Below are 15,254 nucleotides of genomic sequence, written 5' to 3'. Positions count from 1 at the left end.
TGTTTCTATTCTAATGGCCAGAACAGAGGAAGCATTGTGGAATTGTGGAATTATTATAGTTTATTTCCTCCATTGTTCTATGCAGTTCATTTTCTCATCTAAACTGAAACCCCCAGCTTAAAGAGAGAGAGAGAAACTGTATACTTCTATCACCAATAAATTATCATTGAAAAATAATATAGCACAATGGAAGTGCTTACTTTTTAAAAATTTTAAAATAAACTATTATTGATGAGAAACAATACATACATATATCAGACAATAAGGAGTTTAGTACTATAGTACTAAAATAGGATGGTAGAACGTAAATAATTTTCATTTGAAACACAAACAACCAAGTATTCCTGCCCCACCCAAGAAAAATATTGTTTCAAAGATCAACAAAGTGAGATTATAAACTACCATAAGACTTTGAACTTAATAAATTGCATTGATGACTTCCAAATGAGAAGAATATTGATTCGTAGAGGCAAGGTAATCTAAATATGGGAGCCATACCGTTAAAAAGGAAGATTCATAGAATTCAGAGCTTTGTTGCTTAGCTAAATCTGTTATCTTGTCGAGCACACACATTTCTTGGAGTTTAATATGCCAGTTTAAAATAGATAGGCACTTAGGAGATTTCCATTTGGATGCAATTTCTAATCTCACAGCAGCACAAAAAAATTCTAGTAACTTAAAGTTATAAATGTTTGGTATCTGAAATGACCATAAATTCAAAACCATGTTCTCAAAATGCATTGGAAAATATATAGAGAGAATATGTAAAATTGTTCTGTGTATTATCTTCCAAAAGGCAAAAACCTCAGGGCATTGCCACCAGCAATGGAGTTGATTTCCTAATATATTGCAGCCTTTCCAGCATATTTTTGAAAGGGAATTGGAGACATGGCACAGTCTATTAGGCGTAAGATACCACCTAGACAATGTTTTGAATAGCTGAGTTCTGATTTTAATATCTGGTTATTTGTAAGAATATGACTTCCATATCTTTTGCCATTGAGGTAAGGGAATGACCGTTCCTAGTTCTTTTTGCCAGTGTTTTGTATAGTTAGGTAGGTCCTGTGAGATAATAGAATTTTATAAACAATTGAAACAGATTTTTTGTTGGCTAAGTAAGGCTTAAAAATTAGTGTTTCAAATGGAGTTAAGTGTACTTTTAGCATCTGAGTAAGTTCAGGACCAGATAGCAAATGCTGCAGTTGCAGATATTGGAACCACTGTATCTGAACCTTAGCTTTTTTTTCAAGACTTTGTTTAGTCATTAAAATACCTTTAGGGGTGATATCTATCAGCCTATTAAGATGTTGGCCAGTCCATAATTTAAATTGTCCATTGTCAAGTGCAGGTTGGAACCATTCCTGATTAATGAACGTAGCCACAGGTGATATTTCTGGAGTGAGTTTTTTCCTGTTTCTATCCCATATGTTAAGAGCACTGGCTAGAAATGGGTTTGAAGCTAAGAGGTTATGCCTGGTTGCAGGTAAATTCCAAATGGTTTCCTGTAAAGATCTATGAGGAAAAAAAAACTTGTTCTATGGGAGTTCAGTCTGGAGCATTGTTCATGTTAAGCATTCTAAGGAGGCTGGCTAAATGCACAGCGTAATGATAAAACAATAGATTGGGAAAGCCAGAGCCACCCTTGGACGTGGGTCTTGAGAGTCTTTGAAAGTGTATTCTTGATTGTTTGAAGTTCCATAAAAATTGCAACAGCAACTTTTGGGCTTCGTGGAGAAGGTGTTTTGGGGTTTCAATAGGAACGGCTCTGAACAGAAAAACTTATAGCGGTAATATAAAGGCTCTGGTCAGGTCAATACGTTGTTGCCAAGTCCATTTGAGTTTCTTGCAGTTTTTAAGCTTCAATTTGACAGTGGACTGTGTCCTATTAAAATTATAAGTCATTAGTTCATTTAAGTCCAGAGGGATGACTAATCCTAAATGTTTCTGAGTTTTGCTCGCCCAATTATATTGAAATTTATTCTTGATGGCTTTTTTTGTTTCTGGTTGAAGAGATATATAATAGAGTTCAGATTTTTGGTGGTTTAAATTTAGTCCAGAGACTAATCCAAATTCTGCTGTGCTTCTAGGAAGTGCTTACTTTCAAAGTGCATTACTGTGCAAGACATTTAATTTGATTTTAAAAGTTTTATTGATTTAAACTACAAAAGAAAGAAGCATTGCAGAAAATACATAAAAAAGAGGGGGAAAGGAGGAAAAGGGGCCTTGACAGAATGGGGGAAAATAGAAACAGAAACCAGTACAAACGTATCAGTTATAATTTCACCTCCCAATAAAATGCTCAAATCATTCTACCTACAAATATAAAAATTTCCTTAAATGTTACCTTCCTTTCTTCCCTTACCAGAAAAAAAGGAATGAATTCTTTTAATAAACTAGTAAAGCAATGTAAATCTAAACACTTCTTCTTAAACACAAATTAAATAAAGCCAGTTAAGAAAAAAAGATTTTTCTTTCAAAACTGTCTCAACACCAATTTTATCTAATTTAACTTAAGCCTATTATAAGCACAGATTAGATTGTTGATTTAGCAAAATCCTTATTATAAAAGCACATAAAAATCATTTCTTGATCCTTAGCAAATTACATAAAATACAACTGAATAATTTGTCTATCTCAGTCTAACCCATTTCTCCTAATAACATATTAAAAACATGTCTGTCAAATTACCAGATCTACCAAATTCCACAGCAATTATGCTATCTGCCTTTTCAACCTTTAATCCTACTCTTATATCATTATAAACAATTTCACTAAATAGGCATACTGTAAATTCATCTACTATATAGAGAAATATGTTATCTGCATTCATTAACATTACTTCTTCAAAATCTCCCTTATTCTTTTAGAATCTAACCTCTGTTCATTATTAATGGTTACATGTTTATTTATTCACGAGGAAAAACAAACAAACAAACCCAGATTCCAGAGTCCTTCTTCCCAAAGATTAAAAACTTTAAGTTCCTTTGATTTCTGCACCCATATTGCATCCGAGGCAACCCATTTAACCACAGTCTGTCTTTTGATATCACATTTCACTTCTTAGTCAGAGTTCCTTGTCCAGCCATTCCCCAATGCAGGAAAAAAAATTTCAAAATCCTTTTTCCGAAAGGCTTTTCGAATCCTGATTTGTTGATTGGAGTGCAGCTTTTCTCTTCTCAACATGGCCTGCCCCCTCAACCACAGGAGGAAAAATTCATCGCCATTTTTCCCTCTCAGCCTAATTTTGCTGCATCTTGATTTCCAGTCTAGTTTTGAAAATGCGTCACAAGAGACCATCTTACTTTTCCTTTGTTTATTTCGAAGAGTATCACTTTCCCTTTCCAATTTCACAGCCATCAATACAGTCTCTTTAACAGTCGACCCCTGTAGGTTTACAGTTTCATTAGCTGTCATCATAAAACAATTCATTTGGTCTTTAAGGAACTGCATAAGTGAGATAAGATCTTCTTTCAGAGAAATGAGATTTGAACAAATATCTTTTCCATGTGACATTTCGTTTAGCGGTGCCATTTCTGACCTCAAAACTCAGTCTCTTAAATCAGATTGTAAATTCGTTTCAAGCTCCTGTTAATCCCCATTCCACAACAGCTCCAACTGAAGTTTTAGAAACCATTCTTTCAAATACAGTCAGGCGATAGAGACAGAACTCTCTACAATATATCTCCTTTGTGTTCAGATCGTATTGCAACTTCTTAATAATCTCTTTGATATATGTATGTCCAATTATAATCCAGGTCAATTTTAGTGATTATATTCAATCCAGTTTAAATAATTAAGACTGCTCATAGCATTTTGAGGCTGCTTCTAAATCATTTGAGCTGGTCCTTTGTTGTTATGCAGAGTGACCCATCAGGGAGTAGAATTAAAAAAAACACCTACTTGTTAAGTAGAGTCATCGCTTTAGGAGTAGAAAAATGCTGCTTCAAAGGAGAAAGTGAAAGCAAAAAAGCGGTCAGGTATTCTTCTTTTTCTGCTGATATGCCAGATTTCATGGCCGTGGAGCTTCAGGAGAGAGCACAGGGGGCAGCTGCTGCTGGACACCCCCCCCCCCAGTAAAAGTCCCATGCTGAAGAAAAAGCTTCTCCAGGATTTTTCTTTGGGGGCATCACTTCTGTGACACCCCTCTAACAGCCAGACTCAGAGTTCCCACAGAGAGATGATCTGCAAGCAACTCTGAAGCCAAGATGACGGATCCCAGAAGTCACTGTGCAAGACATTTAAGAAGAACTAAGGAACCATAAATAGTTTTGCAGTTTCCTGCAAGAGATAGCACTACAAATTATAGCAAACATATTTATTTCAGATACTTTCTAGCATCCCTTTTCTCACATAGCTCCTGGCAGCCTAGAAATGTTAAAATGTTGAAACCCCAAAAATGCATATAAATATATTGCATTTCCAGTACAGAGGTAGATGTTTATATACAAATGCTAGAAGTGTCTGAGGTAAAATTGGGGAGTTGGAATGCTTAGTGTTGGGGGAAAATATAGACATTGTGGGTATTTCAGAAACTTGGTGGAATGAGGAGAATCAGTGGAACATGGTGATTCCTGAATATAAATTATAACGGAGGAATAGGGAGGGAAGGGTTGGGGTGGGGGGCTTTGTATGTCAGAGAGGGCATACAGTCCAGTAAGACTGAGAAGGTAAGAGAATTAGGCTGATTCCGCACTCACCTTGCTCTGGAGCAGGCTTCCATTTCTGTGTGGAGCAAGCTGGCAATTTTACACCAGTTGCTCTGCGCCACCATTTTGCACAGAGCAAACCCACGACTTGCTGCACCGCAGTGTAAACCTGTAAAAACCTGTAAAAAAATCGTGGGTTTGCCCCACATAAAATGGTGCCGCAGAACAACTTGGGCAAAATTACCAGCTTGCTCCGCACGGTAATGGAAACCTGCCCCGGAGCAACGTGAGCGCAGAATCAGCCTTAGATTCCCTTCTAGAAATGCTTTGGGTCAAAATAGTGGGCCCAAAAGGAAGCTTAACAATAGGAGATTGCTATCGCCCAGCAGATCAAAAGACAGTGGATGTTTATAAAATGATGAAAGAGTTAAAGAGAGCGGCTAAACATAAAACTGTGTCATAATAAGTGATTTTAACTACCCACAGATTGATTGCGTCAATATATGTTCTGGTCAGGAGAAAGAGATTTTGTTTCTAGACACTCTCAATGACTGTGTTATGGAGCAGATGATCACAGAACCTACCAGGGGTGGAGCAATCCTGGATTTGGTCGTAAGTAATGCCCAAGACCTGGTGAGAGATGTAAACTTGGGAGCAGTGACCCTAACATTATTGATTTCACCATTTGCATAAATAGGGAGTTGCCCCAAAAGACCAGCACAACCACTTTAAAAGGGGTAAATTCTCTTCGATGAGGAGGCATGTGAAGAGGAAACTGAAAGGAAAGGTAAATAGGGGCAAACCCCTTGAAGAAGCTTGGAGGCTATTTAAAACTACAATCCTAGAAGCTCAGAAATCAGGAAAGGCACAAATAGGTATTTAAAAAGCCTGCATGGTTAACAAACAAAGTAATGGCAGCTGTAAAAGGTAAGAAGGATTCCTTTAAGCAGTGGAAAGCTAGTCCAAGAGAGGTTAATAAAATGGAACACAGGCTGTGGCAAATAAAATACAAGTCTGTGATCAGGCAGGCAAAAAGGGACTATGAGGAGCATATTGCAAAAAATATAAAGACAAACAATAAAAATTTATTCAAATACATTAGAAGCAGGAATCCAGCCAGGAAGGCAGTGGGGCCTGTGGATGACCAAGGGGTAAAAAGGATTACTGAAGGAGGATAAGGAAATGGCTGAGAAGCTGAATGCATTTTTTACCTCTGTCTTCACTGTGGAAGATGAGAAGTGTTTGCCTATTCTAGAATTGCTGATTTTGGGAGGGGTGTTGAAAGACCTGAGTCAAATTGAGGTGACAAGAGAGGAGGTCCTACAACTGATAGACAAATTAAAAACTGATAAGTCACCAGGCCCAGATGGCATACATCCAAGAGTTCTGAAAGAACTCAAAGGTGAAACTGTGGTTCTCCTGATAAAAATATGTAATCTTTCATTGAAATCTACCTCCGTTCCTGAAAACTGGAAGGTAGCAAATGTCACCCCATCTTTAAAAAGGGTTCCAGAGGAGATCCAGGAAATTACAGGCCAGTCAGTCTGACTTCAATACTAGGAAAGTTGATGGAAACCATTATCAAAGAGAATGAGTAGGCACATTGATGAACAAAAGTTATTGAGGAAGACTCAGCATGGGTTTTGTACGGGAAGATCTTGTCTCACTAACTTGTTAGAGTTCTTTGAGGGGGTGAACAAACATGTGGACAAAGGGGGCCCAATAGATGTTGTTTACTTTGACTTTTAGCAAGCTTTTGATAAAGTTCCTCATCAAAGGTTCCTTAGTAAGCTTGAGAGTCATGGGGTAAAAGGACAAGTCCTCTTGTGGATCAAAAACTGGCTAATTAATAGGAAACAGAGAGTGAGTAGTGAGCAGTAGGGCTCAGTACTGGGTCCTATGCTTTTTAACTTGTTCATTAATGATTCGGAGTTGGGAGTAAGCAGTGAAGTGGCTAAGTTTGCAGATGACACTAAATTGTTCAGGGTGGTGAGAACCAAATTGCATTGTGAGGCACCCCAAAGGGATCTGTCAAGACTGGACAAGTGGGCATCAACGTGGCAAATGAAGTTCAGTGTGACCAAGTGCAAAGCAATGCACATTGGGGCCAAAAATCCTAACTATAAATACAAGCTGATGGGATGTGAACTGGTGGAGAGTGACCAAGAGAGAGATCTTGGGGTCATGGTAGATAACTCACTGAAAATGTCGAGACAGTGTGCGACTGCAATAAAAAAGACCAGTGCCATGCTGGGAATTATTAAGAAGGGAATTGAAAACAATTCAGCCAGTATAATAATGCCCCTGTATAAATCGATGGTGTGGTCTCATTTGGAATACTGTGTACAATTCTGGTCATCGCACCTCAAAAAAGATATTATAGCATTGGAAAAAGTCCAGAAAAGGGCAACTAGAATGATTAAAGGGTTGGAACACTTTCCCTATGAAGAAAGGTTAAAACACTTGGGGCTCTTTAGCTTGGAGAAACGTCGACTGCAGGGTGACATGATAGAGGTTTACAAGATTATGCATGGGATAGAGAAGGTAGCGAAAGAAGTACTTTTCTCCCTTTCTCACAATACAAGAACTCGTGGGCATTTGATGAAATTGCTGAGCAGAGGTTAAAACGGATAAAAGGAGTACTTCTTCACCAAAGGTTGATTAACACATGGAATTCACTGCCACAGGAGGTGGCGGTGGCTACAAGCATAGCCAGTTTCAAGAGGGGATTGGATAAACATATGGAACAGAGGTCCATCAGTGGCTGTTAGCCACAGCTTATTGTTGGAACTCTCTGTCTGGGTCAGAGGGTCAGTATTCTGGTTCTTGGGGGACACAGTGGGAGGGCTTCTAGTGTCCTGACCCCAGTGGTGGACCTGCTGATGGCACTTAGTTTTTTTGGCCACTGTGTGACACAGTGTTGGACTGCGTGGGCCGTTGGCAGTTAATCACCCTTTAGGTGAAGAAGTACTTCCTTTTATCAGTCATAACTCAACTGCTCAGCAATTTCATTGAATGTGCACGAGTTCTTGTATTGTGAGAAAGGGAGAAAAATACTTCTTTCTCTACCTTTTCTATCCCATGCATAATCTTGTAAACCTCTATCCTGTCACTCCTCAGTCGACGCTTCTCCAAGCTAAAAAGCTCCCAGCGTTTTTACCTTTCTTCATAGGGAAAGTGTTCCAACCCTTTAATCACTCTAGTTGCCCTTTTCTGGATTTGCTATATTTTTTTTGAGGTGCGGTGACCAGAATTGTATACATTATTCCAAATGAGGCCGCACTGTTGATTTATACAGTGGCATTATGGTACTGGCTGATTTGTTTTCAATTCCCTTCCTAATAATTCCCAGCATGTACACTTTTTTTTTTTGGCAGGCAGATACATTTGCTAAGTGCCCTCTGGATGCCCTGCTCCTCGGTAGCACCCCTCACCACCAATCAGCTGGTTTGTGGGTTGACTCACTGGCAGCAGGGGAGACCGTAGCCTTGTTTTTCACCGATGTCAGTGGCAGCAAAAAGGGCTGTAGCCCAGCAATGCTGGCAATGTGGCAGCATCATTTCTGGTGTGCACTGGAAGTGAAATAATCATTTAGGCAAAAATGGACTATGTACCATAGAGCAGGGGTGGCCAATGGTAGCTCTTCAGATGTTTGCTGCCTACAACTCCCATCAGCCCCAGCTATTGGCCTTGCTGGCTGGGGCTGATGGGAGTTGTAGGCAAAAAACACCTGGAGAGCTACCGTTGGGCACCTCTGCCATAGAGTTTTTGTCCGAATACCAGAGTGTCACAGGCAGGGTCGGCTGGCCCACTAGGCAAACTAGGAGGTTGCCTAGGGTGCCGGGAGGCAGGGGGCAGCAAGTTGGGCTCTCCCCCCCTGGTGCCCCAGCCAGGCAACTGCCTAGTTTACCTTCCTCCCTCCCCCCCAAGCTGCCGCAGCCGCCACTAGTGCCCTTCGGCCTGCCCTCACCTTCTCCGGCTCCCCGCCAGCCCCTCCAGCCTACTGATGCCCCCCGCGCCTCCGCCGCTCTGCTCACTCGCTCGCTGCCCCTCCACCGCTTGACACGACTAAAACTAAGGCCTGCCAGCTCCTGGCAGCCTGCGCCTGTGTGTTTTGTTAAGAGACACTTAACAAAACGTGCAGGCTGCCAGCTGATTGGCCAGAGGGGGCAGGGGCAGGCCGGAGAGGGCTAGCAGCAGTCGGGGGGGGGAGGAAGTAAACAGGAAAGGGAGGAAAGGGGGAGAAGGAGGAGGCGGGTGGCCGCTGTGCCTCAGCGGGGCACCAGGGGGGTGGGGTGGGATGGAGTGTGGCCGCAGGGGGGGCAGCCTGCCTAGGATGCCAGGCACCCACCGGCCGGCGCTGGTCACAGGCTCCAGTAGGCCAAGCCTACTACTCTAAGCAGGAGGACAACTACCAGGTGACAACCTGTGGACTGCAGTTGGGGCACAGAAACGTATGGGAACAGACAGTCTTTCAGATATATGAGCACTACACCATAAAAGGCTTTAAAGCAAAACCTTGAACTCAGAAAAATTGGAAATTTGTGTGGCAGTTTTAAGATAGGCAAGATTGGCTAACCCATTGGCTAATTCCTGTCAATCATTGAACTGTCACATTCTGAAAAAGCTGTGGTTTCCCATTGTCTTCAAATGCAGGCCAGCATCTTGTGCTTTACCATAACGTTACAAATGCATGGAACTGCATGGTCAGATTGACAAAGCCTGAGAAAGCAGAGAGTTTGCAAATGACAGAAGGCATTCTGGGCCACTATACCAACACACTTTTCAAACAGCAAGGCTGGGTTCATGATCATCTCAAGCTCTTAACAATACACAAAGAGAAGAATTCAGTCCCTTGCCTTCCTTCCTCCAACAGCTGTAGGTATTTTTATGCCTTATGCACATATAGAAAAAAAGGAAGTAGATGCCTCACTTAAGGTATTCCTGCTCTTTCTCTTTTTTTCCTTTGAAATATCATATTTGAAGCATGAGTTATACTGAGACATAGGCAAGATTCCAAAAGAAAGAAAATAGATTCAGTTGGGGGGTAAAAACCACAGAAAGATGGCAGTCTAATGATCCATATTACATATGAAAGCACTGTGAGAACTCACCATGTCTTTGCCCTGGTAAAACCCAGTGAGGCCTGACATTGTTTTCTAAGTGTGTTTCTACTTCAGCAGGTAAAATGGCATTGTGCACGCATGTTTGGTGGGGATGGGGGATTTTTGTTTAGTATAAATGTCTGAAATCTCTTTAATTTGCCAGTATGAGACATTTTAGACTTTGCTGGATTGCAAAGCAATCAGGATAAAGCTTTACCTCAGGGTTTATACAGTAGTTAGAGTTATAAACATTTACCAGAAACATGTTTCCAAAAAGAAACTCAAGCGCTTGGCACTCAGTCAAGTGGAGTTCTTTAGGATCCACCCCCACTGACTAGGGGAATTCTAAAATGGTGGTTTTGAAAAGAAATTTCCAGAACTATCCACATCTGAGGCAATTCACAGAACACTGCTTAGAAGCATAGAATCAACACCTTTCCAACACTCATCAACTCAAACAAAAGTAATATTTCAGCATGTTATTTTTTACAAAATAATCAGGACTCTTTTTCAAAGGTCTCACTGAGCTGTAGGCAGTGATACACAGATGTCACACAGAACATCTCTCTAATTTTTATTATACTTCTCATTTCAGCATCATCACAGCAAACCTTTCAGGTAGGCGAGACTGAGACAAATCACTGACTCAGGATTACCCAGTGAACTTCAAGGCTGAGTAGGTATTTAAGCCTAAATTTCTCCTGTCCTACTCTGGTACTCTAACAACTACACCACACTGATTGTCATCAAGAATCAGTGGCTCTCATCAACAACAAAACAAGATGTCAACTTTGCTCTCATATAGATCCCAGCTGCATCACTGGAGGAAGCAGTATCAGCCATACGCTTAGGTTCATACTGATCATTCACGTGCTATTGCCATTTACCTGCTATTGTCATTTTGCATCTGAAATCATTCCACTCTCCAATATATAAGGACAGATGGACTCATATTCTATCTGAAGAAGTGAGCAGTGACTTATGAATGCTCATACCCTGTCACAAATTTGGTTTGTCTTTAAGATGATACTGGACTCTTGCTCTTTTCTACTGCTACAGACAGACTAACATGGCTTTTGTCTTGATCTGGTTTACCAGTTGCTGTCTTTTGTACATCAGGAGGGGAGGGAGACAAGTCTGGCAGCCTCATGTTGTCTGCAGGCTCTTAGGGGGAGAGACTGGATGCAGCTGAGGCCAGCTGGCAGCTTGAGGGGTGGGGCTTGGATGTCTCCTTTGGCTACTTATACACCACACTGCAGCCAGCTCACCCTCAGTTCTTCCTCAATGGCTTGCCCACCCTCCCTCTTTTTTTCTGTGCTTCAAGTGTTACAGGTTGTTTGTGGCACACAGGGCTTTTTTGTAGCAAGAACTCCTTTGCATATTAGGTCACACCCCTATGATGTAGCCAATCCCCTTGAAGTTTACAGTAGGCCCTGTACTGAGAGCCCTGTAAGCTCTTGGAAGATTGGCTAGATCAGGGGTGTGTGGCCTAATATGCTACAAAAAAAGCCCTGGTGGTGCATTGCATTCTTCTTGTTATTCTTGTCACAACTTGAGCATTTGGGGGCACTGGGATAAATCCTTTGTGGGGAGAGGCCATGCTTGCATGCCTGCTTCTCCTGGTTTGGGCCCTAAAGGGGTTTTGAGGGTGGGGCCACTCAGCTGCATGTCAAGCTCAGAGGCTGCTGGCTGGCTTCCACCACCAGGTGGCAAGAGGACCATGCAGTGGCTGGTGGCCACATGGATCCTGGGTCTTACTACTCCATGGTTTTATCTCCTAACAAGTGGGTTGGTGGTGTTGGATCAGGCAGTAGACAGGTTGCTTGATATTGGATCCAAACCCATGCTGTACCAATGCTCCTTCAGCTGTATTCAATAAAAAACTGTGGTCATGTTTCATCAAAGACTTAGTCTCTCAGAGTTTCCTTCTACTGCATAGCCCCTTATCATCTCTAAGCCTGCAAATCATCTGCTGCTAGTCTCTGTTCAGGACAAGTTGGGTAGATAATAAAAGAAATGAGAACATTAAATCATATGTGGGACAAGATAGCATATTTGTTTGTCCTTTAGGAAATACTTGAAATAAATGTATTTTGCCTGTCCAAGCTCAAACTTCCAGATACTGAATCCTTAGACTAACCTTACAGAGGTGCACCAAATTCTTCTAGTCGAGGGGTGGCCAAACTGCAGCTTGGGAGCCACATGTGGCTCTTTCACACATATTGTGTGGCTCTCAAAGCCCCCACTGCCCTGTTGGCTGTCTTGGAGAAGGCATTTCTCTCTTCAAATCCCTTCTCCAAGCCAAGCCAGCTGACAGCTTGGATAATGCATTTAAAGTTGTTTTTCAATCCTGCCTCCCTCCCCTCTTCTATTTTCCTTCCTTCCTTCCTCCCTCCCTCCCTCCCTCAAACATCTGACATTCATGTCTTGCCGCTCTCAAATATCTGATGTTTATTCTGTGGCTCTTATGTAAAGCAAGTTTGGCCGCCCCTGTTCTAGTCCCTTTGAAAAGTAAATAGTTTCTTAGTCTAATGCAGGGTCCCACTCCCAAGGTTCTTCAGAGTAAGTTAATGCTTCCAAAGCTTTCATTTATGAAGTTTCTCAATTTTCCCCTCTAATTTATATCCCAATCAGTGTTCCCTTTAAGCTGAGTTAGTGTGAGCCAGCTCAGTTTTTTTAGCCTCTGGCTCACACATTTTTGTCTTAGCTCAGGAAAAATGGCCCCAGAGCAAGATAACTGATGCAGTAGCTCACAAATTTAATACCAGTAACACACAAAGTAGAAATTTTGCTCACAAGACTCCACAGCTTAGAGGGAATATTGATCCCAATCTTCATCTCATCTCAACTAGTGTGAACCCTTTTGCAATGGAAAAGTCTGGCACAGAGGAGAATTTTGAGGCTAGATGTTTTACAATTAACATATTCTTGGCAGGGCAAGACATTCACAATAATCTTTGTAGAAAACATTACTACTTAAACATTGCTGGGTAATTTGTCTAGAGTCCTCAACGGGTACAATATGCTGCTTAGATGAGGTGGAGCCCTTATAGCTCAGAATTCAAAAAGCTGCTGGGTTCTAACATTCTTGGAAATGTCTAATTTTAATTATACACATATTTGCTGTGCCAGATAGCAGGTGGAATGACTCCCAGTTTGTGAAGGAATATCTTATATAACATCTGCTCAGTTAGTCTGTTTTAAGGAGTATCTCTTAAGGCTATCTACATGGGAATACAATAATTCTCAATAAATTCCAATAAACTAGGAATCATAGAATCATAGAGTTGGACCTCCAGGGTCATCTAGTCCAACCCCATGCACAATGCAGGAAACTCACAAATATCTACCCCAATGTTATCTAATTCATCATTTCTGCAGGTTGCAACTTGAAAATACACGTTTCAGTTTTGCTTCAGTCATGCACAAACTGAGCTGTTTACTTGAATGTCATTATTCTTTCCTTGCACTGATTTTTTTTTGCAAATTGGTTTAGAAGGGTATAACCTAATTTTATTTATTTATTTATTTACACAAGAGAAGTCATGTTGGATTGGGCCAATGGCTCATCCAGTCCAACATTATGTGTCACACTGTGGCCAAAACCCAGGTGCCATTTGGAGGTCCACCACTGGTGCCAGAACATAAGAACATAAGAGAAGCCATGTTAGATCAGGCCAATGGCCCATCCAGTCCAACATTCTGTGTCACACAGCGGCCAAATATATATATACACACACACACACACACACACACACACACTGTGGCTAATAGCCACTGATGGACCTCTGCTCCATATTTTTATCTAACCCCTTCTTGAAGGTGGCTATGCTTGTGGACGCCACCACCTCCTGTGGCAGTGAATTCCACATGTTAATCACCCTTTGGGTGAAGAAGTACTTCCTTTTATCCGTTTTAACCTGTCTGCTCAGCAATTTCATCGAATGCCCACGAGTTCTTGTATTGTGAGAAAGGGAGAAAAGTACTTCTTTCTCTACTTTCTCCATCCCATGCATTATCTTGTAAACTTCTATCATGTCACCCCTCAGTCGACGTTTCTCCAAGCTAAAGAGCCCTAAGCGTTTCAACCTTTCTTCATAGGGAAGGTGTTCCAGCCCTTTAATCATTTTAGTTGCCCTTTTCTGAACATTCTCCAATGCTATAATATCCTTTTTGAGGTGCGGCGACCAGAACTGCACACAGTACTCCAAATGAGACCGCACCATCGATTTATACAGAGGCATTATGATACTGGCTGATTTGTTTTCAATTCCCTTCCTAATAATTCCCAGCATGGCGTTGGCCTTTTTTATTGCAAACGCACACTGTCTTGACATTTTCAGTGAATTATCTACCATGACCCCAAGATCTCTCTCTTGGTCTGTCTCTGCCAGTTCACACCCCATCAACTTGTATTTGTAGCTGGGATTCTTGGCCCCAATGTGCATTACTTTGCACTTGGCCACAGTGAACCGCATCTGCCACGTTGACGCCCACTCACCCAGCCTCAACAGATCCCTTTGGAGTTCCTCACAATCCTCTCTGGTTCTCACCACCCTGAACAATTTAGTGTCATCCGCAAATTTGGCCACTTCACTGCTCACTCCCAACTCTAAATCATTTATGAACAAGTTAAAGAGGATGGGACCCAGTACCGAGCCCTGCGGCACCCCACTGCTTACCGTCCTCCACTGCGAAGACTGCCCATTTATACTCACTCTCTGCTTCCTATTACTCAGCCAGTTTTTGATCCACAAGAGGACCTGTCCTTTTACTCCAGAACTCCAGAAGCCCTCCCACTGTTGCCTCCCAAGCACCAAGAATACAGAGCAGCACTGCCCCACACATAGTGTTCCATCTATACCTTATAGCTAATAGCCACTGATGGACCTCTGCTCCACATATTTATCTAATCCAGTCTTGCAGCTGCATATACTTGTAGTCGCCACCACTTCCTGTGGCAGATTTCCATGTGCTAATTACTCTTTGGGTGAAGAAGTACTTCCTTTTATCTGGTCTAAACTCTCTACTCATTAATTCAATGAGTACCAATGATGACTTCTCAATGAGGACTTATTTCTTTCCTTCTCTGTCCCATTTATAATTTTGTAAACTTGTCATATCACCCTCAGTCACTGTTTCTGCAAACTAAACAGCCCTAACTTCTGTAACTTTTCTTCATAAGAAGTGTTCCATCCCCTTAATCATTTTAATTTCCCTGTTCTGCACTTTTTCCAATGTTATAATATATTTTTGAGGTGCTGTGTCCAGAACTGTACACAGTGTTCCAAATGAAACTACACCATCGATTTATACATGGGCACTGTGATACTGGACGATTAGTTTTCAGTTCCCTCCCTAATAATCCCCAGAACAGCATATGCCTTTTTAATTGCTGTATCACAGAAGGTTAATATTTTCAGTGATCTCTTTCCTGGTCAGTCTTGGTCAGTTTGGACCCCACCAATGTGTGTTTCTACTTAGGATTTTTTGCTCCAGTACT

This window comes from Heteronotia binoei, chromosome 3 (genome assembly GCF_032191835.1).
Source record: "Heteronotia binoei isolate CCM8104 ecotype False Entrance Well chromosome 3, APGP_CSIRO_Hbin_v1, whole genome shotgun sequence".
Classification (NCBI taxonomy): domain Eukaryota; kingdom Metazoa; phylum Chordata; class Lepidosauria; order Squamata; family Gekkonidae; genus Heteronotia; species Heteronotia binoei.
The sequence above is the reverse complement of the archived record's forward strand: the minus strand, read 5'-3'. Positions refer to the sequence as shown.